The sequence below is a fragment of the Lissotriton helveticus genome, chromosome 2_1 (genome assembly GCF_964261635.1).
Source record: "Lissotriton helveticus chromosome 2_1, aLisHel1.1, whole genome shotgun sequence".
Lineage (NCBI taxonomy): Eukaryota > Metazoa > Chordata > Amphibia > Caudata > Salamandridae > Lissotriton > Lissotriton helveticus.
In genome coordinates, this window is record NC_136059.1 from 1,118,273,393 (window position 1) to 1,118,296,367 (window position 22,975).

The 22,975-nt window shown below is 44.9% G+C and overlaps 1 long non-coding RNA gene across 1 annotated transcript in view; it reads right to left on the minus strand.

Annotated features, from left to right (window-relative positions):
• LOC144818475 (uncharacterized) overlaps nt 1-22,975 on the minus strand; it is a 138,050-nt gene that overhangs the window by 78,856 nt on the left and 36,219 nt on the right. Inside the window, exon 2 of the long non-coding RNA XR_013607112.1 lies at nt 11,443-11,537. This is a non-coding gene — a long non-coding RNA (uncharacterized LOC144818475). The remainder of the gene's footprint in view (nt 1-11,442; nt 11,538-22,975) is intronic.

A 22,975-nucleotide genomic window follows, 5' to 3' on the forward strand; every position in this document is an offset into this window, starting at 1 on the left:
GATGATGTCATCAGTGATGTCATCAGTGATGTCATTTGAGATGTCATCAGTGATGTCACTGACCATGTCATGAATGATGTAATATGTGACATCATCAGCAGTGAATTGCGGGTGCGCGAAATATGGTTAGTCCAACTAACTATATAGGAGCAATTTCAATGGTTTTTTATGAGTGAAATGCCCAGCTAACTATAACACGCCTAAAACTTATAGTTTATTAAGTGAATTTCAAAGGTTTTTTAAATGCTAATTCCTAACTATATAAGGCCTGAAACCTATGTTTTTTTCATTGAATATATGTGTATATATATTACCAAGTCCCTTGTGTTACAAAGATCGTAGCGCACAAGCAATTAAATTTCATTAATTTATTTCATTTGCCACCGTGGATGACAAACGCGTTTTGTTTCGTTCGGTGGCAAATGAAATTTAATCGACTTGCATGTGCGCTACGGTACCACAGTATACTGCGTAGTTACCACAATATACTGCAGCACATTATATAACTAAGTGTTTTGGCACATAACTTTATTACTACTCAACCAAATTAGACCTAATACCAAAAATTACCCTTTCTAACCCATAATATATATTCTTAATACATTTTATCTACATCAGTTCAGCCACTTTCACACTGTCTTTTCAAAATGCACTCTACTACACCACTCCACTGTACGCCACTATACTCTATGCTATTCAGCTCCACGTGTATCCCCTCTGCACCACTCCACAGTACAGCACTCAACTCTACACCACGGTACAGTACTCCACTCTATGCCACACCAGCCTACCCCATTCCTCTCCACTCAATTGTATGAGACAATATTCCACTCTACGGCACTCCACTGTACAATCCAATGCTGTACGCTAGCCCACTATACGCCAGCCCACTATACGCCACTCCACTATACGCCACTCCAATCCACTTTAAGCTACTCCCCACTATGCCACTCCACTCTATGTCACTCCACTTTATGCCACTCCAGTCTACAGTATTCCAGTGTACAAGACTCCACTATATTGTACGGCACTCCACTGTATCCCACTTCACTCTATAGCACTCCATTCCACTCTATGCTTCTCCAGTCTACGCCACATCATTCAACTCTATTCAAGTGTACAAGACTCCACTCTATGCCACTCCATTGCTCGACACTCTATTGTACCCCTCTCCACTCTACAGCACTCCACTCTACAGCAGTCCCCACTCTATGCCAATCCATTGTACGCTACTCCACTGTACACCATGCCATTCCACTCTACATCACTCAGTGCTACGACACTCTATGCTACGACACTCCACTGTTCGCCACTATACGCTATTCCACTCTACACCACTCAACTCTACCCCACTTCACTCTACTGTATTCCATTCTATGCCACTCTGATATTTGACTGTATGCCTCTCCACTCTACTTTATGCCGCCCCACTGTACCATACACCACTTCACGCTGTTCCACTGTACGGCACTCGTCTAAACACCACTATACGCCATTACAGTCTACGCCAATCCACGCCAATCCATTTGACACTACTCCTCTCTGCGGTATTATACTCTAGGCCACTTTACTGTATACCACTGCACTCTACACAACTCCACAGTATGCCATTCCAATCTATGCCACATACCTCTACACCAGTGTATGCCACTCCACTCTATGCCACTCCACTCTACTGTATTTCAATACACTCCACCCAAATCAATGCCATTCCACCCATCTAAACTCCACTCTATGCCATTCCACAGTTTGGTATGTCTCTTTACGCCACTCCATTGTACACCATGCCAGTCTATGCCACTTCACTCTGCGTAACTCAAATTTACGCCACTCAACAGTATGCCATGCCACTGCACTCCACGCGGTTCCACTCTGCGCTATTCTAAGTCAGTCCACTTTGTGGCATTCTATGTATGCCCCTCCACTGTACACAACTCCACTCTAATTTGCTATCTTTTAGAAAGGCCCTCAAAACCTGGCTGTTTGCCTCTTAGATTTTACAAAACAATAAAAATTTGTTTTTTTGTGCTTCCCTCTTTATTCTTCATGTGTTATGTTTGCTTTTAGGATGTCAATAAAGCGCCGGGACACTCATTGAGTAGACGTGGGCTATAAAAGTCACAAAATAACATAACATAACATAACATAACATAACAGATCAGTCCTCTCTACGCTATTCCATTCTATACCATTCAACTCTACACCACTCCACGCCACTCCACTGCACACCACCCCACAGCACTCCACACCACTCCATGTTATGCCACTTCATGCTATTCCATTCTACGCCATTCCACTCTGTTCTACTTTATGACACTAGCTTTTACTACACAGTACTCTACAACACTCCGCTCAATGACAGTACTCTCTACGATTTAAAATGCTTTTTAAATAAAAAATGAAAACAATTAAAATGTAATGAAAAAACAAATGTTAACACTGAGTTACAGTTAGGAAAACTTTATTTATTCTTTCTATACAACCCAAACTTAAACTACACAAACATTAGAAAATGTAAAGCTATAGTCACAGCTATAATGTATAATTTATTCATCACCTCCAAAGTACTATAACTCGCAGACCTCAGTTCACAGTGTTGTCAACTCTCTAGCCACACTACATTAACTATAACTGGCGCCTTTACAATGTACTGCCTATATCCATTAATATTACATAACTTGTAACATGAAATTCTAGCATTCTTAACAACACTTATGACATCTCAAAATACATAATTTATGATAACACTGTGCATGGTGGAGTGGTGAGCTATAGTTGAAGTAGTGTGTCTAACAAGTTAACAAAACTGTGAAAGAAGGTGCGAGTTATAGTAATTAGGAGGAGGAGGTACATACATTATAACTTTAAGGTATAACTATACCTTTACAATTTCTAATGTTTGTTCAGTTTAAGTTTGGTTTGTATGGAAATATTACAGTTTTCCTAACTGTAACTAAGTATTAACCTTTGGTATTTTTCATCGAATATATATACACATAAACACATCTTACAAAAGAGTTATACTGGGCAGTGTGATGCTACCATAAAAACCAACGAGCAGTTGACAGTGGATACATTGAAATACTGCTGCTAACTTTTTGTGCAGGCAAAATCAAAAGGTGCCAACATAAAACGTAGCTGAATTCGGGCGTCGTTGACAATTTCAAACACCACAAGCACCTGTGAGCACCAACAACTTTAAGTATCACCAATACAAAACTCATAAGACATGTCAGCGTTAGGGTGGTCTTCCCCCAATCTTTTGCCTCCCTGTTTTGCTGAATCTTGTTGTTGTCCTTGGGACTCTGAGCACTTTACCAGTGCTAAAGTGCATGTGCTTCTTCCCTAAACATGTGTGTAATTGGTGTATACCTGATTGACATTTAATTTACTTGTAAGGTGGTATACCATATATCCAAGGCCTGTAAGTTAAATGCTGCTAGTGGGCTGCAGCACTGGTTGTGCCACTCACATAAGTAGCCTTTCAAACCTTTCTCAGGCCCGCCACTGCAGTGCCTGTGTGTGCAGTTTACTGCCACTTCGAATTGGCCATTAGAACTACTAGCCAAGCCTTAAACCCCTTTTTTACATCATAATATACCCCAAAGGTGGCCCTAGGTACCCCTAAGGGCAGGGTGCTATATAAGTAAAAAGATAGGTCATGTACATTTATGTTTTGCAGGTCCTGGTAGTGACAAACAGCTTATTTATTTCGTTTTCCACTACTGTGAAGCCTACTCCTCTCATAGGTTAGCATTAGGTATTTCTTAAATACACTTTTAAGCTGTAATTTCTGATCAGGGAGGGGTCGCTTTTTAATGTTTCATATGTTTGGAATGGTATTGATAAATCCTACTTACAGGCAATGTTGGATTTAACATTATTATTTTAGAAATGCTACTTTTAGAAAGTGTATATGTAGAAAATAGTCCTGGATATGACTCACGACGCAATTAACTTTTAGAAAGTGGACATTTCTCTGCACTTACTGCTCTGTGTGCCCTGCTCTGTCTGCCTGACAGCCTGTCTCCAATAAACGTCTGGGATGGATGACAGCTAAACTTTGTGCATTCCCTCTGGACAGCCACACCACAAGAAGGACAGGTGTGCCTGCATACATCTGCATTCTGATGGCCTTGCCTGGGCAGAATGGAAGGGGCTAACACTTCTCATGAATATGTAATGTCATGTCCCCACACGAAGGGCTGATTACCTCCCCCTCACCCCCATAGATAGCCTGGCAGACAGGACTGGGCTGAAAGGAGAACCTGTGCACTTCAGAGAGCTGCTTTGAAGTCACTCCCACATCAAAGCACTTTTGGGCATAAGTGCTGGGTCTTTGACCCCCTAAAATCAGACACTTCTAGATCTTGAACTGAACCACTGTCAAAAGGACTGCTGTGCTGCGTAAATGACTCATCTTTGGGCAGCATACTTGGAAGGCCTACTTTTCTCTAGTATTGTCCTGCTGTCTGCTGCTCTCGGACTCTGCTGATGGAGGGCTAGACTCTGTCTTCACCTCAAGTGATCATGAAGCAGGGCCGGACTGGCCATAGCGGGCACCGGGAATTTCCCCGGTGGGCCGCTAGGGTGTGGGGGGCGGTTTTGGGCCCCTGGGGGCCGTTTTTGTTACCGGGGGTCGGCATGATCACCCCCTGTAACAAAATCAGCCAAAACAGACCCTCGCAAACTGCTCGGCTGCACACCCCCTCACCCCAGGGGGGTCGGCCGAGCAGTTTGCCAAGGCCGGTTTCAGTTCCCAGTCCGGCCCTGTCTCGAAGGTCTTGTTGGCTTGCCTCTGGTTGCTTGAGACTCTAGGAAATCAAAGTCTCTACTCCCGTTCCTGTGCCTGGTTCATTGGAAGTGGCCCACATACTTTCAACATGGATTTTGATGCATCTCCTGTCTATGTGTAGCAGAGAAAAGTAGGCGCATCACATCAGAACCAGCACTTTGCCTCTGGATATTGGTGCATTGGACAGCATATAGTCGCAACTGAAGCTTGGTGAGATTGATGCTCCCCCACGACCGGCTGGCAGAATCTGGTACCTTGGTTGACACCACTCAACCCTGGCACCCATCTTCAAAACTGACGCATCACTTTCACTGCGTGGAGATCAATGCATCTTGCTGTTTGGAACCAGTAAAGGTACTTTGTTCACCAGGCCCTGTGTGGGTCCTGTGGTCGGCCTGCGCATCCACAAGGTCGGTCTGAACTTTGACTTTGCCCCAGTCTAGCATGACCCACAGTAGCCTTTTTTAGCACTACTTGCCTCTAGGCACTTTACTGCATTTATTCTTTTAAAAATTAAATATCTCAACTTCTATATTGAATTTTTATCATTTTGGTCTTGCTTTGTTTATAATATAATAGCCTATTTTTATTTTACCTGTGTGGAGACTTTTTGTGGTGTATTTATTGTGTTACTGTGTGTGTGTGTTGCACAAATACTTTACATATCTCTTTAGATAAGCCTGACTGCTCTGTGCCAAGATACCAGAGAGTGAGCACAGGCTATCTTTTAGTATGTAATTAGCTGGCCGTAACAAGGATTGTGGGTTCTGCTTAAGCAGGATTCCAACCAAACACTCAATTGTTAATGAATATTTTTTGTTTTAATTTCCCTTTAGCTTTCACATTCCTGCATCACTGTTCCTCATGTTTTTCTGAACATGTTTAAAGACGCTGCTTTGTTTTCTTCCAAGACTTGTGTTTGATCCCAGTTCACATTGACACCTTGGGGGCCATTTACTAAGGTTTTACGCTGGAGCTCCCATGGTGCAAGGCGACAGAAAGCATTGTATCACTTTATCATCATGCAAGCCTGGTGGTGCAGCGCAAAATTGGCCAAAGACGCACGAGTGACCGCACAACCCTTTAGTAAATAACCTCCTCTGTTTATTGGGAATCTGGTGATTCTTGCTCTGTTGTTGGCGCCATACTTGTATGAAGCACACGTCCTCTTGGAGTGTTCTTGGTACTCAATGTGACTTTGCCAATGATGAAGCCAGGGCCTCTCAGCAAAGTAGATCTAATCCTTATGTCCTTGGGTGCTTAGTAGGAGGTGCATGTGTGTCAAGGTAAGCAGTTCATTTATTTTTCTTAGATTTGCCCATAACACCTATCATACACAAAGGAATTGCGGAGCTTTATAATGATTATACTAAATACTCATATCTTGAGGTCTTGATTGCAATTGACAACCAGCATTAGGGAACGAAAAGAACAAAGCATGGATTGCATGTGAAATACTTACAAAGGACATAGCCATAACAGACGTCTACGTGCTATGATACGCTGTACAGCTTTTGTTTAGTGGACTGAGTTTATTTACCCAAAGTGAAAAACCATCATACTAATTTTTAGGGACAAAATTACAGTGTTTTCAAAATAAATAAACAGGGCCACTAAAAATATGCGATTATGTGTCTGCAGCTCTTTTTTCATAATTATGGTCATGCTGCATTTGCCACATAATCCATCATCTGCTGCATAATCTGCAGATTTTAATTGACATTTTTTTGTTTCTAGCTGGGGCGTAACACAGGACCCCGTAGCCCCTGCTGTGCAGGGAACCCCCGAGCTGCAGGAGGCCCCCTTAATACAGTACTCAGGCCTAAAAGCTTCAGATTAAATCCGGAGCGGCCCTGACCGTGTACCTTGCAGGGGGTGCCCCTCAACTTTTGTTACGCCACTGGTTTCAAGCTCAAACGGATCAAAAACGTGATGACGTGTTCATGCGTAGTGGAAGGCCCTTCCAAAGATTATTTCTGTATTTGATTATTAAACGGGTACTAATGAGCTACAATCTTTGCCCAGATAGTATTACAGTGTGTAGAAATTACAAAATAACGAAGTAATCCTATCAAAAAAGTGTTGCATTATGCCACTTGATTTAGTCTACCCTGCCACATAATTTGGTGATCCTCTGCCGCATAATTCTAGTGGCCCTGTATAACAATGGCATTTGGAGAATAACAAAGCAAAACAAAACGAAGGTGTGCTGCTTATCAGCATACATAAAAGGTGTTTTTCACTGGAATGGGGAACTTTTCAACGAGCGAATCCTCTTTGCTAAACTTTGTCTTGCTTTAGGTCACGGGTGCGTTAGTGGGGCAGATCAAAGTTAACATTCATAGGTTTTGATGGATGTCCCTATATATTAAGAAGTCAGACCAGGCCTGGGGCAAAATCTAATGCCTGCTTGAAACGAGTGCAAACAAGGGGAGATGTGTTTATTTCACAAACCAAAATGATTGATTACATGGGTGCTGCAGTGCACAGCACATATCAAATATGTGAGAACCCTCTGTGTTTGTCTATGTATCAGATTAGTACTGGAAGGGTCACTCACAAGTACACCATGTTGCATGTTGCAAAACTGGCTGTCGCGCAAGGCAGCCTGTTTAGGCACCAGTGCAGGGAATGACACCAGTTGCAGCCAACCTTTTTTTTCAAGTTACATTGTATTGATAGTTTTATGAATTAATCTCCCCATACCTACCAACAATTAATGTGTCCTTGTGTAATGTAGAGTGCTCCAATACCTTCGGGTCAAGTTTGCGATACATAACACTACAAAAAAAATGTAAATCAATAGCACAGTTGTGTGTCACCTCGTGTATCTTTGGCCTGCCCCCACTTGTCAAGCGCCATTTCTTGGTCAGTGCCCCATGCCTGCATGATACCTTTGCCACTGCTTATACTAGGTTGCCTGTATAGTCCTACGGAGGCCCCATGTCCGATTTAGCCACCAAAGCGATCAAAATGGGACCTCACTCAGTGGTTAATTCAGGTCCACCTCCTCTGTGAAGTTGAGCTGTTCATGCCTTCACCACGGACTTGCTAAAAAGGAGCTCCTTCTCTTTCCAGCTCATAGCTAAGCAGTGGTTGACAAATACTAGGGCTAAATCTACATGTTAGTTTCTATTTTTCGAGTCTTCTTTGTTGACCAAGCAAGCACACCCCAGGATCCAGCCACAATTTCTTGCCAGTAACTTCTTCAATCTGATTTATTATTGTTTTTCAGTAATTCTAGATTACTCTACAACCACAGACCATGTGAATCTGGTCTGTCCAGGTAGCCCGTACCTCAGGCAGAGATCAGTCCCATGGTACATGTACCCTGTTTCTTTCTGGTGCCAGATAGGCATGGTGCAGGTCATTTAGTTGGGCAAATTTGAACCTTGGATTCCTGGAGATTCCCTTACAATATATGCCCCCACTCAGGATCTGTAAATTCCTTTCCAGTCTTAAGGCTTGATTACGAGTCTGGTGGTCCACGGACTGCCAGACTTGTGGGGGTGTGGCTGTCTCCCGACCGACCTATTGCAATAAGGGTGGTTGGACCACCATTGCACCACCATAGCCACCAGGGAACCGCCATTCTGTTGGTGGTGCGACAGTCAGGTGACATTAATATGCTTAGCAGGACCACCAAGCATAATATAAGTTTCCTCTCAGCTATGGTTTTCATTGCGGTTCCACTGCCATGAAAACTTTTGTGGAGAGGAAACAGGACCCCCTGGTGCCACATTCCATGTGGATGCACACAAAGGGGCACAATAAACTCCTAATCTGGTAGGCGGCCTGACCAAGGGTTTGGTGGTGATGCGGCAGGGTGGGCCCGCTCCACACTGCCAAACTCGAAATCAGGCTCTTAGTTTCCAATTGTAGCTGGGCTGTTGTCATGTGCTGCAGTCCAGTCTTTGTTGACATAGTCCTGCACCGTTTTCTCCCTTGATTATCATCAAGAGTGAACAGAGTTAAGAGCCCCCACCAAAGTACTGAAGGTCAGAAATCATAAACATACACTCGCAGAGCTCAAATAGTCCATTTACAAGTGCCTCTTAATCAATAGCTGAATTAGAGTGGATGAATGTGAAACAGATTCAGTGGATGGGTGAGAGGGTGCCTGGATGAATGTGTGAATAACTGAGTCCATGGACTAATGAATCATTCATTTACTTACCGCTCTCCATCCATGCACCGTCCTCATCCATGCACTCACCCAGGCATACAGCCACCTACCCATCCCCTCACTAACCCATTCATCCACCCACACATTCAAAATGGTTGCAGGAGGCAAGCAAACCAGCAAACATGTCATAGCTCCATCAGTGGTACTCTCCCCTAAAAAGTGATAGGTACTCAATACAATTTTGAAGGAATAAGTGAGGTATTACCACAAGTGATAAATACCATTAGCGTGGGGTGAGGTATTTACCATGTGTGATAAATTCCTCCTATTCCGAATTTTTACCTTGAGAATTTAGCATAGCACGCAAAATCGGTATTTAACCCCTTGCGTGTGGGGCTAATTCCCCCACTGTGCTGGGGGGCGGGGGGCGCGCACAGTGCCCCGGTGCTCATGACGAGCTCAGCTCGTCATGAACCACGGTGGCCGTCTGCTCATGACGAGCTCAGCTCGTCACGGCCACACCCGTTTCTGTGGAACATTCAGCACAGAGGGAGAATTAGCCCCGCATGCGAGCGATGTGACCGTTATGACGAGCTGAGCTCGTTATGAGCACACGTCCACTCTGGCCCATGACGAGCTGAGCTCGTCATGAGCATGGGAGGGGTTAACACACACAATTCCACATGTTGTGCTTTTTTTATGGGCCTTTTCCCCCAGATACATTTCAGCAGGTTTGACCTGCAGAAATGTATCAGGGAAAACCAAGAGAGTGGGATAATTACCACACACTTGTTTGCACACTATCGAAATTAAGCCCTGCACTTGTAATCAATAAATCAATCATATCATTTGTAAAGCGCACTACTCACCCGTGAGGGTCTCAAGGCGCTGGGGTGGGGAATGCTGCTACTGCTCGATAGCCAGGTCTTGAGGAGTTTTCTGAAGGTCAGCAGGTCTTGGGTCTGCCGTAGGTGGATGGGGAGGGTGTTCCAGGTCTTGGCGGCGAGGTGGGAGAATGATCTGCCGCCGGAGGTCGCTCTTTGGAAGCGGGGGACTGCGGCGAGGGCGAGGTTGGCGGAGCGGAGCTGCCATGTGGGAGTGTAGAAGCTGAGTCGTCTGTTGAGGTACATTGGTCCGGTGATGTGGAGTGCCTTGTGTGCGTCGGTGAGGAGCTTGAAGGTTATCCTCTTGTTGACCGGGAGCCAGTGCAGGTCTCTCAGGTGGGGTGTGATGTGGTTGCAGCGAGGGATGCCGAGGATCAGGCGTGCAGAGGCGTTCTGGATGTGTTGGAGCCGTCTCAGGAGTTTGACCGAGGTTCCTGCATAGAGGGCATTTCCGTAGTCCAATCTGCTGCTGACGAGGGCCTTGTTGACCGCTCTTCTCGTTTCAGTGGGGATCCACTTGTAGATCCTGCGGAGCATGCGGAGGGTGTTGAAGCAGGAGGAGGAGACGGCGTTGACCTGTTTAGTCATGGAGAGGGTGGAGTCGAGGATGACCCCTAGGTTGCGTGCGTGGTCGGTGGGTGTTGGGCGATTCCCAGTGCGGTCGGCCACCAGGAGTCGTCCCAGGCCCAAGGGGTGGATCCGAGGATGAGGACCTCCGTCTTGTCCGAGTTCAGCTTCAGTAGGCTGTTCCTCATCCATTCAGCGACGGCCTTCATTCCTTCGGAAGGTTGGTTTGGGCGGTGTGGGGGTCCTTGGTGAGGGAGAGGATCAGCTGGGTGTCATCGGTGTAGGAGATGATGTTGAGGTTGTGTCAATGGGCGACGTGGGCGAGCAGTGCCATGTAGATGTTAAACAGAGTTGGGCTGAGGGATGAGTCCTGGGGTACACCACTGATGATCTCTGTGGCTTCGGAGAGGAAGGGGGGAAGGCGGACGCTCTGTGTTCTGCCGGAGAGGAAAAATCAGGGCAAAAGTGTCATACTACTGCAAGAGCAGGTATACAAATGCGGATAACACCACACAACATAACAAACTTTCATGTTTAAACAGGCACAAAACACTAGTATCACATTTGAAGCAATCTATTTTTGAGGCAAAACGTTTTTCTGAGTATATTAACTCTGATCCATTATTGTCCATTTAAGATTACTCTAATCTGAAGCATTCACTTTTAAGCATTAAAAGTATTTTCTAATCTAATTGAAAAACATAAGGCTAATCTAGAATTAGAGACCTAACTTCTAGATCCTAAAATCAGAGCTGCTGCCTCTCAATGTTGAGAAAAGAAGCTTCTTGGTGCAAATGGTGTTGAGCAAATATAAAAGCCTAAATTGTGTACACACAAAATTACAGTGATTCAATAATAGAAATAAATTGAGCTACCATCACCAGTCACATCCAGTCATCCCCCCCGCCCACTGATTGATTTACTGATTTGATGCAATGAAATATGTGCATGCTAGGGGGCTGAGCTCCCCGGTATGGACTAGGCTAACTCCCAAACTACATCCTGGAACTTTTTGCGAGCCTAACAGGAATAGTAGGGTTACCCCAACATGGCGCACCATCAAAACCTACCCAGTCATCTCAGTTCACGTCCCCGAGTCCTTTGCGTGCCAGAGAAGTCTGCCTCTCCTTACTAGGAGTAACAATAACAGGACAACCCAATGTACCTGAAAGGGAAGTCGGATAATTAATTAGCTGTCTCAGACAACAATGGTTCATTCGAGCTAGATTTAAAGTTCAGCGGATTTACATAATCTAAAGGAAATCCAGTTAGTACAGTTTCCAGCAGCCATGCAAAAACATATGCTTTAATTTTTAATTATATTTACAGAGAAGTATTTTTTCAGGTTCTGTGTTCTTCACAGAAAAGTGCAAAAAAGTGATAAGTGTATATATAAAAATGCAAATGACTAGGAAATAGTTGACATTGCCCCAGCACGGGCAACAATTTCTATCTCTGATGTGAATGCACAAGTTGATGTTTCAACCCACTAACGATTGTTAAAGTCATCATCGGGACTAGGAGAATTAGGAAAAACTGCTTGAGCTCTGTGAAAAATAAAATTTACACAAAAAACACCAAATCAGGGCTTGATCTGCCAAAAATGTGTAGGAGTGTTGGAGATCAACCTTTTCTCATACTACTCTCCTCTTACAAGGACAGGGGATGGGGGGCAGCCAAGCTTACATATTGTGTAACTGTACCACCATTAACATAGCCAATGTGGGCTGCAACCTTGTAACGACAATGCGCTGATGATTATATGTTATATGTTGTAAAAACAATAAAAAAATATATTGAATTTAAAAAAAAAGGACTTATTTTGGGAGGTAAAATAACGTGGACACGTATAAGAAACCAGAAGTGCCAAAAGTGCAACCACATGAGTAAAAATAGCGAGAAATGTAATTACAAAGAAGTCATAAAATGAATTCTCAGGAACTGAAACAGGGGCGGCCTTAGGCATGTGCAGGTTGTGCACCTGCACAGGTCCGCCAAACCCCAGGGGCCGCCACGCCAATATATATCCTTAATCTAATAATCCTCTGAGGATGGATACATATTTGTGCGGCGGCCCCTGGCAGGGATTTGGCGGCCTCCGGCTCTGTTCCACTTCAACGTTTTATCAAAACACCTTCCTGAGCTCCGGGGGGGCTCTGCCTTGCCCGGACCCCCTCTTCCAGGGCCCCCTACCTACGCTCCCTGCCCAGGGCCGCCATGAGCCTAGAGCCGCCCCTGACTGAAATCAGACTATTGAAACTCAGTCTATCCTGAATGTAACTGGAATATGTAGTCTTCGTGCAGAAGAAAAACAAAAGAATGCTCACGTTGGAAAGAAAACAGGCAGAGAAATACATTCTACTGGATTGCTAAACTCACCCAGGGAAACCATGGCACTGGTTCCAAGGAGTCGGCTGAAGAAAAGCAGACGCAAGGCTTGCAAAAACGAAGCAGATGGGCTTCAGCCCTGGTGCAGCGTGACACGAACAGTGAACCACGGTAACTATAGAGAGGCTAGCGCGTAGAACCACGGACTTATACCCAAGGCGCTGGATGCTGCACAAGTGCTAACTGAAGGACAATGCGTACTCAGAATTTGAAGGTTGAACATCCTAATATGACAAAAAATGTCTCAGGCAAAAGGAATAGGTAAGGGTAAGTAAAGACAGAAGCTTGGGAAAAGTTCTGTCTTAAAGAAAGATAGAAACAAGACTTTGAGAGTGCATCACATTGCCATCTGAGAGCCAACCAGAAACGGCCCACAAATACACGAAGGAGTCGTGAGTATTGTAAACAGAAGCTGGGACGAAGCTTGAAATAATATATAAGATCAGGGACTCCTGAAACAGCTGCATGCAAAAGCCTAAAGGAAAAAACTCATCTAACAACAAAACAAAGTGGAGTTAAAGCTTTAGAAATCATTGGAATGTTCTTCTGGTTGGGAACCTTGTCCTGCAAACCCCAAGTTTGCCCACAAAAAAGGAAAAGAGGGTGGAATACAAATATCATCTCGCCCATGCTTTAAAGAGACATAAAGGGGCTTATTTACAAGAAACTGACGCATCTGTATCGATGCATCAGTTTCCCTGTGCCTGAGTGAGGAACCCGTGCACCACCATGGATGCACCGTATTTACAATACGACGCCCCATGGAGCAAGGATTGACAGACGAATCAGAAATGTTGACACATCTGTTGGCGCAAAAGTCTCGCATTGCTGGAGTCGTGTCGCCAGCACAACGCAACTCCAGCAATGCATGGGGAGGCCTATTCCTCATACACTGCGTCACTTCTTACGCCTGCTCCAAGCCAGCATTGGGTTTTGACCCAGTGGCATCTTAGAAGTGGAAGACGAAAAATCCCAAAGGGTAAACTTCAAAAGCACACTAAGTGCATTAACATGCCTCCACTTTCACTCCTCTCAGTCAACTCACTTGTCATACATCCTGGTAGAAAGTGCCATATAGATCTAAAGGATTCCCATAGAATAAAATTGAACAAATGTATTTCTTACACATAAAAAAGAAATATTTCACATGTAAATACATGTACCTAATACAACCAAACTAATGTCACAGGTTAATAAAGGACAGTAATATAATACAAATGAATAAATAAAGTTAAAAATACCACTCCTAGAGAGTTACACAAACAGACTAATATACTTAGTCTTCAACAGCTAACACAAATAGAGAGTTATATGACTTTGTCTTGAAAAAGATGGACAAAATTAAAAGAACCATCGAAACGCGTTGACGCTATCTGAATTGGCACAACCTACTAACTCAACACTGTGGGAATATTGAGTATAAAGGAGTCTATCCATCAGTACGAGTATCATTGTATAATTGTAGATGTGTTAGCTGTTGAAGACTGAGTATATTAGTCTGTTTGTGTAACTCTCTAGAAGTGGTATTTTTAACTTTATTGATTCATTTATATTATATTACTGTCCTTTATTAACCTGTGACATTAGTTTGGTTGTATTAGGTACATGTATTTACATGTGAAATATTTCTTTTTTATGTGTAACAAATACATTTGTTCAATTTTATTCTATGGGAATCCTTTAGATCTATATGGCACTTTCTACTAGGATGTATGACAAGTGAGTTGACTGAGAGGAGTGAAAGTGGAGGCATGTTAATGCACTTAGTGTGCTTTTGAAGTTTACCCTTTGGGATTTTTCGTATTTCACTGTGCAAGTGCCCTAGTCCCACGGGTGTAGTACGGGGCTCCTCTTACCTTCTAAACATCTTAGAAGTGGCGCAGTGAAATCTTGTAGGTTTCACAGCGTCACTTCAATGAGGCTTTCCTGTGTGGGAATGCCCAACCTACATATATTATACCTGACGCAGGTGTAATGTGGCGCAGGACTTTACAAGGTGACATATCTCCCTAGAAGCGTCATGGTATAAATCTGCCACAACGTGGAACATTGTTTACGCTGCCGCTATGTCACAAAAAGTGACACAACGGTGGTGCAAAAGTATTGCAAGGGGCTTGTAAATCTGCCCCTCAATTTGGTTGAAAAAATACGACTAGACCATATTTTTGTCACTAAGGAAAGTCTAAGAGCAAAAGTACTGGTAAAATTGATCAAACGCACAAGACAGGACAACACCCTTGTGAAATGAAAGAGAAACAAAAGTGAACTTTGCAGTAGACATCTCCTGCACGGGTGGGAATATCAACAGTGCAGCAGGTGCACTGGCACAGAGGGCGAGGAAAGTAAGGAGTCTACTGCATCCCAATTGTGGCTTTCCCCGGGCTATACCGTTGGAGTGAAACCATGCATGGAATTCACAAAAGTACCTCTTTAAATAAACTGTTCGGGAGGAGCCAAGCTCGCGTCCGCGATGGCCGCGTTTTAGCTCGGCACCGTTCGCTTTCCTGCCTGGAACGTCTATCCTGTGTCTTATCCTGCCCCGGGAAGTATTCTTTGGTAGACTATGGAACTAAGACATTTCGCTGGCACTTACCGTCTGATCCGTCTGTTCCTAGGTGCCGCGGATCCTGAGCTGCGCCCTTGTTCGCTTCGGGGCCTCCGGAGCGGGCGGGCCTGAAACTCCTCGGCGGCGCCCGGGAGGGGCGGAGCGCTGTAGCCGGCCCTTGGTGGAGGTGTGGGCTCGGTCGGAGAGGCCGATGTGCAATTAGACCGGTGACGGCTCTCCGGGCCTGGACCGGCGATCCTGCGGCCTGGTGTTGAGGCGCTGCCTTCCATGGACGGGGGTTGACCGTGTATGTGGCTCGTCTCCCCTTTGTTCTCCTGTCCGGCCATCTTGAGTCCCTCCGCCCGGACTCGGAGAACGGAGCCGGTGGCGTGGGGGAGCCGGCGACCCTCCTTATCCTGGTGGCCCGCCTTCCTGCCCTGGGGGTGCCTCTGCTTGTGGTCGGCTGTATCCTGTGTGACCCCGCTTGTGGCCGGACGGGGGTCGGAGATTGCCGCGGCCCCGCCGGGCTTTCAAGATGGCGGCCGGCTCCCTGTCTCTCAGCCTGGCCGAGACTGGCGACGCTGGTCCGCCGCATGGCTCGTTTGCTGAATACCGTAAAGGTGAGCCTACGCTTGGCGACATCCTCGCCGCCTTGCGCTCCTGGAGTGCTTCCGTGACCGCACCTATCGCTGGACTGGATGATGATCATTTTGCCGGGCCTGCTGAGCCCCCCCCGTTGTGTGCGGCTTCATCGCTGCTGTGTGCTGCTGGGACTTTCCTGGAGGTCGTGGACCCGGCGGCTGCCGCTTGTTTGGGTATACGGATACCCGCTGCTCTCAATCATCATGTGATTTCTCCTGTGCTGAGGGTTCGCTGGCCGGGTCCCGTCCGGACCGGTCTCGTTGGATCTCCCATTCCTTTTTTGCCTCGCATGGCCGAACGAAGATCCTGTGGTTGCTCCGCCGAAACGGCTTTCCTCCTATTGTCGGCGGAACAGTGCCTGCATTACCTGCGGTGGTTACCGTCTTTTCCTGTTCATCTGGGTCGAAATCGATATGACTTGTGTGGATTGACGATTGGACTCCCTGCTATTCGCCTCTGGTTCCTCATGATCTGGTTCCTGGTGCGTTGGATGCCTACGGCTTTGGATAGACGAGGACAGGGTTGAGATGAACTTGCCTCGGTGGACTATTATTTTGCGGTATGGTCGGATGATCCGTTTGTGACTGTATGACTATGTTCGATTCTCCTTCATGTTCCTGGAGCTTATCCTCGTAATTACTATCTTCCCGTGGGCACTGAGTGTGTTCGGACGGGGGGGTGGGAGCTGATGGTTTTGATTATGTGGCTCCTCTCCCGTCGTTGTCTCCCTATTTCCCCTTCTTCTTTTTGTCTTTGTGGTTCTTTCTTTACTTTTAACTCTTCTATATTTCGGGTTTCTAGTTAGGGCGACAGGCACGCTGCTGGGGGGTAGGCCATAGCCTTCTGCAGGGGTGCAGGGTGGGGTGTGCGGGGTGGGGGGGGGGGGTCTGTCATTTTGTTTTTTCATCCTCTTTTCCTTTTTTTTGGTTCAATGGCTCTTATGTATCCCCTTTTTTCGGGACGCGGTGTCTGCATGTGGGCCCCCTGGGGTGTTTTTTGCAGCATGGGCCTTCTGGTCTCCCTGCCGTCACGGTTTACTACGCATCTATTACTCCTGTTACCACTGGTTCCCTGTGCCGGTCTATTTTTGAGTGCTTTGTTAGCCATGGGGCGCATGCTGTGATGCCGCGTTCTTTCTTCCCCCCTTTTTCCCGATGTCCTTTTCCTTTTTCCCTTTCCCCCCCCCTTTTTTTTTCTCCCCTCCCCTGGGTTGTTGTAGCAGAGGGCTCTTTGTTTCGTAAGCCTATTTTCCGTTCTCTGTATCATTGTGTGTTCTCGTAGTGGTGGGTGGGCGCTGGGCAGCGGTTGCAATTGCTTACTAATGTGGGACTCACGTTCTGCCTTTGTTAAAATGTAACTGTTCTTTTTGAATTTTTCTGTATTCTGTATTACTGCTTGCTCGCGGCCCGCCACGGCCCTCTGGACCTTAATGATTGCCATCATTCTGCTATACCCCTTCTTCTATTATAAAATCAACCTTCTCTCATCCTGCTCGTGGTGGTTGCTCTGTGGCTTTTCGCCTTTGATTCCCATTTGGATTACTGTGGTACCCTGCTGGAGCTTCTGTCCTGACCATTGTGCTTCTATAATTGTGGTGGCCGGCCCGATGGGTTGTAGGCCCGTATTTGTGAGCAATTTCTGCACAATAAAGGTTTTTAAAAAAAAAATTTTTTTTTTAAAAAAACTGTTCAAAAGATTGAGAGAATGCTGCATTTTGAAACAAACATTTGGATAGGTTTGAAATGTAACCAGTGGAGTGATGTGGAAACCAGTGCTATATTGCACTACCCTGACCCAAGAGGCATGGGTCTTAGAGGGCATGCTGTATTCAGTTGCAGATTTAAGGAGGCCGCAGCTTGCAGAGCACACAATTTTAGGGTGCTGTCTGGAAGGCCCTGATTGTAAAGTGTACAACTCAGATCTCTAGCGTGCCTCGATACAATGGTTATGGGGGCACTGTAAATGCACGACTAATGCATTTTAGTGCTGTGATGCCAACACCAGCACTAAAATGTGTTAGTCTGACCCCCAATGCATGGTACTTGACAGGACTGCTCTTACAAGCTAAACTGCCTGTCATTATAAAACATAAATGAATAAATAAATAAAACAATGTTGCTTGGTTTATTATTTTATCTACTGAAAACAAAGTGGGAAAATACAACTTAATTATATCACAATCATTAAAACAAAGCGCAACACTCCTTCCTACCAACAGCAAACGTGTTTTAATTTGCTTGACGATATTTTCTGGGTTAAATGGCAATACAAGTTTTATCCTTTATGTGGATTTTTAGCACAGGCTAAATAATATTTACCTTATTATGCCCATCATAGCTTGTGCAAATCAGGATTAATCTGCCAAGGAAAACCACTATGCTTTGGTAAAGCAGGGTCAGACTGAATGCAGCTGTAAGTTGAAAGATGAGCCCTGTTCCTTAAACAAGCTAAACTTCCTTTAGAAAAAAGCCAAACCAAAAAAAACTAAAGATATTTTAACATTTATAAATAATGCACATGGGTCCTTAAGATCTCCATCTCTGCACCCTTGGAGCTTCCAAACTTCATTTTTATCAAACCATCCTTCTCCGTTCCTCGCTGATCCCTGGGCGCCTCCAATATCCTGGCAAGCTAACTTACTTTTTAAAAAGAAACTCCAGCTGCAGATCCTCAAGTACGTACTTCTTTCAAAGTGCCCTGCTGTAGGCAGCCTAGCATCAGAGGAGCTGAGTGAGGCAACGCTGTCTGTGGGCAAGGTGAAGCACAGCTGGCAATGACGCAGGTAGTGATGTGAGACTGAGGCCAGGTAAGACAGGATGTCTGTGCTGGAAAAGAAAACCAGCAACCAGCGTGTCCTTTTTAAAAGCCTCTTCCTCTGTAGCGCCGCAAGCAAGTGACGTCACAGAGGCAGATGAGGGTGGGGGCACAGGTGAGCAGGAAAGACACTCATTGTCCATGCATGCTTCTTTGATGCTTTTCCTAGCGAATGCAGCTCTCGAGTGAAGGAAGTGACCCGTTTGGGACCCCAGGGTCGCTAATGACCACCCTCAGCCTTCCGTACTAAAAGAAGAGTCGGTCAGACAGTAGAGAATACAAATCAAAAACTGTTTATTCATATACCCTCGGAGTGGAGCCCCATCTGCCTAGTCGCTATGAGTGTTGCAGAGGGAACTGAAATCGACAAGCATAAAGACACGTTATGCACGTTTCGTAGTCAAGCAGAAAAATGCCCACAGTGGAATTTTTCAAGCAGGTGCAGCTAAACAGTGAAATACAAAAAAAGGTTTCAACTTCTCGTATCTGACACAAACTAACATAATCCAAGGTCGTTCCGTCCTGGGCCAGACAAGTGGGACAGGACCTCTATCCAGAGAGAAAGGCATGCTCTAATTTGAACAGTGTACTTATTACTGAAACAAAACCTAAGTGAAGAAACGGAACTCCGAGTAGAGCATTTCTCAGAAGTGGACGAGATCCGTTTCGAACATCCTGAAATGGCGCCTAAAAAGCAAATGGCACAGCGAATGCTAACTTACATAGAGCACTACGTAAACACAAACAGTTTCTATTCTAACACGAGGAATCACAACAGGCAGAAACGGCGCTGAATCGGTGACTACTGTTGTTTTCCACGGGAGCGCATGGAAAGGCCTGACCATACTTTTACTGCCGTACTAAGATATTCATATCTATCTCGGTTGATGTATTGGGTGTTAAATACCAAACCAGTGACCACCCCTGTATTAGCATATGATTAAGACTCGTGGGGAGTAGAACGCGTAATGGTAATTGCACTGCCACAAATAAAGAACTGTTATGAAGGATTGGCCTGTTATTGACGTTACTGAATGGTGAAGTACATGTTCTTTTTGGGAATATTTTGGGACTAACAAACAACAGGATGTGTGGAGGGTCATAGGGAATATTTAACGACCTGTCCACTCACTCCCCAATTCATAGACAAAAAAACACGAAGAGTGGAACAGGTCAGGATAAAGGTGTGTGACTATAACGGTAACTGGGGTCCAGCCGGTTGAAAGTGCGAGACAGTGCTCGTTGGGAAACAAAAAGAGCTAGTACCAATCCCATCAGACCACCCCTTTGGTGGAATATGCATCATGTGGGAATTGCTGATCAATCCATATCTTGGCTGGCCATACAGTGCCAGTTCTTGAAGTGGATGTCAGAAGACTAGTCAAGATGTTTGCCATACTGTGGACTAGATAGTGCGCAGTGCTCAGGTGAAAGTGATAAAATAAAATGACTACACTGGCTCTGAAAAGGCATGTATATAACAGTCCGTGTGTCAAGGGATAAAAACAGCGCTAGGTAGTATTACTACCCACAGGCGCTAGTGAAATGTGGTCGACATGTTTCTGCCCAAGGGGAATTTCCCCGGCATTCTTCAGGACCTCGAAAGTAAAATAGGCTACTGCCGCTGTGACTGAAACAGTCACAAGGGATGATAACTAGCAAAACAATTACTAGTAAAAGGATACATGTCTATACATGGTTAGACGTCCACTACAGGGAGAGAAGCATTTCTTCTTCCTATCAATAAAGACAAACAAAACAAAAAAGTTATATGTTAGCCAACAACACTGGATAGCACATACACAACCCCCTTAATCCAGAAAGCCAGAATAGACCAGACACACCAACAGAATAATTGGCATTCTGCTTTTTGAAATAAGCATATTAGCTTCATCACTTAGAGGCATTTCCTCACAGCGATACTCACCCAGCATTATGTGGGTGACGACCTCTTTTTTTTTTTTTTTTTTTTTTTTTTTTAATATTTTGGGACTGACGCTCCCAGACAGGCCCCGAACTGAGTGGCTGGGCATCCCCATATATTTTTCCAAAGAATGCCCTGCATTGAGGACGCACTCCCCAGCCTGTGATTTTCACAATCCTTTATTTAAAAGAGAAACAGGCATTTCATTCCGATCTTTTACGATCCTTTTGCCTAATGCATTTCGGAGCTTCATGCTCCTTTCTCAAAGGCATCAGAACACACAAACAATTCGCGTTCCACAGTTCCAACTTCCTGCTTTCAAATTAATTAGGCCTCCGGTGTGCCTTCCTTATAGGTCTCCTTGGAAAGCATTACGGAACTTGTGGTACCATTTTAACGCTAAATTATTTCCCTCCAGTGGGTTTTGTGTGAATTCTGCATTTTCAAAAGGAGACGCAGTGCTAAGCTCTCCAGTGATATATATCAGTCGCAGAATGTGCAAAATACAGAAAATTTGATGCCATGAAAGCCTCTAAGACACCTGAAGGTCTTCCCTATGTTCAAGCCAGCACCAGCTCTGCCCCAGTGCCTCAATCAATGTCTTCATTATCGGATTTAAGCTCTCTGCCTGACAGTGAGTCATACACGGAGCTAAGCAGGAATGATCCCCGCTTGGGGTTTACCAGGTTTTCCCTGGCGCAGGAGGTGGACTGCCTGCGTCAGGACAGGCGAGATACCCAACGCCCCAGGAGGCCAAACTCAAACTACGCAAAAGAAACAACCAAAAGCGCCGACAACACAGCAAAGCTGGCTACAACCGGAAAACCCCAAAAAAGAAATGTTACCAACAGGAGATGGAACACCAAGAAATTAATCTATGTCACAGCAATGAAAACCATGGCACGGATTGTTCTCAATCTCACCAACACTGCTCTCAATACAGCTGAATTAAGAACTCTTTCGCTGGGATTAACATTGAGTCCAGCCAGTAACTTTAATAATGCAAAGACCAGGATTGATCTTTACAAATACATCCGCAAACTAAAGAGACAGAAATACTTCATATGCAACAAATTCCAGCCCAAATCTATTGTGACATCTACCACTGACATGTTACCAGGATTGAATGTCAATGATTTAGAGCTGATGTAGGATTTAGAAGCTCTTCAAAATGAAATCCCTAACTCTGGCGTGTCGGAAGAACAATTGGTTCTAAATACCCCAGGTAATACCAAATTTAAACCCAAATCCACCTTCACCCCACTAATGTTGCATGATAACATCGATATCTTCCATGAACTTTCCATCACGGGAATCAAGAAACTATGCAACCACCCTACGTGAAAAGCGAAAATATTCAGCACAAAACAGCTGCTACTTTAAATTGATCAAAAAATGACAGGCGAACAATAATATCATAATCCGCCAATCGGACAAGGGGGAAATGTCGTTTTATGGCCACGTTCTCTTTACATGGAGGAAGCCTATCTACAGTTGAATGACTTGCAATGCTATAAACGCTGTGATGTTGTCACTGTTAGAAAAGCACAAACAGAATTTTATTCACAACTGTTGGCTGGGAGAAGCTCAGGATTGCTGAGTCAAGATGAACTTAAGTTCCTCAAAAATTAGCATCCAGTAACCCCCGTGTTCTATCTTATTCCCAAAGTCCACAAAAATTCTGTTAAACCCCCAGGCAGACCCATTATCTCTGCGCGTAGTGGTCTTTTGGAAAATACCACTGTGTATATTGACACTTTCCTTCAGGAACATGTCAAGGCTTTGCCATGTACAGTACACTGGTGACTTTTTGAGGAAACTAGAGGGTGTGGCATGAGACTCAGAATATTGGTTGATAACTTTGGAGGTTTCATCCTTATATACCAGTATTCATCATCTTGACGGTTTGAGGGCAATTCAATATTACTTGGGGAGAAGGCCTATCCAAATGTTTGACCATAACAAGATGTTGTTAGCCATGATTTCCTACTGTTTGCACAACAATTTCTTCATGTTCAGCAACCATTATTTTCAGCAGATCAGGGGTGTGGCCATGGGGGCCTGCTTTTCTCCCAGTTATGCCTGTTTGCATATGGGCTACTGGGAGGAGCAGGTCCTCCATGGCACACACCACGAGATCTTTGTTGAACATGTGGTGCAGTGGTACCGATATATCGACGATATATTTTTGATAGGGCGTGGTACTAAACAGCAGGCTTTGGATTTCATTGAAGTGATTAACATCAACACACTCAATCTAGCCTTTACTTCCAACATAAGTCAGGATCAT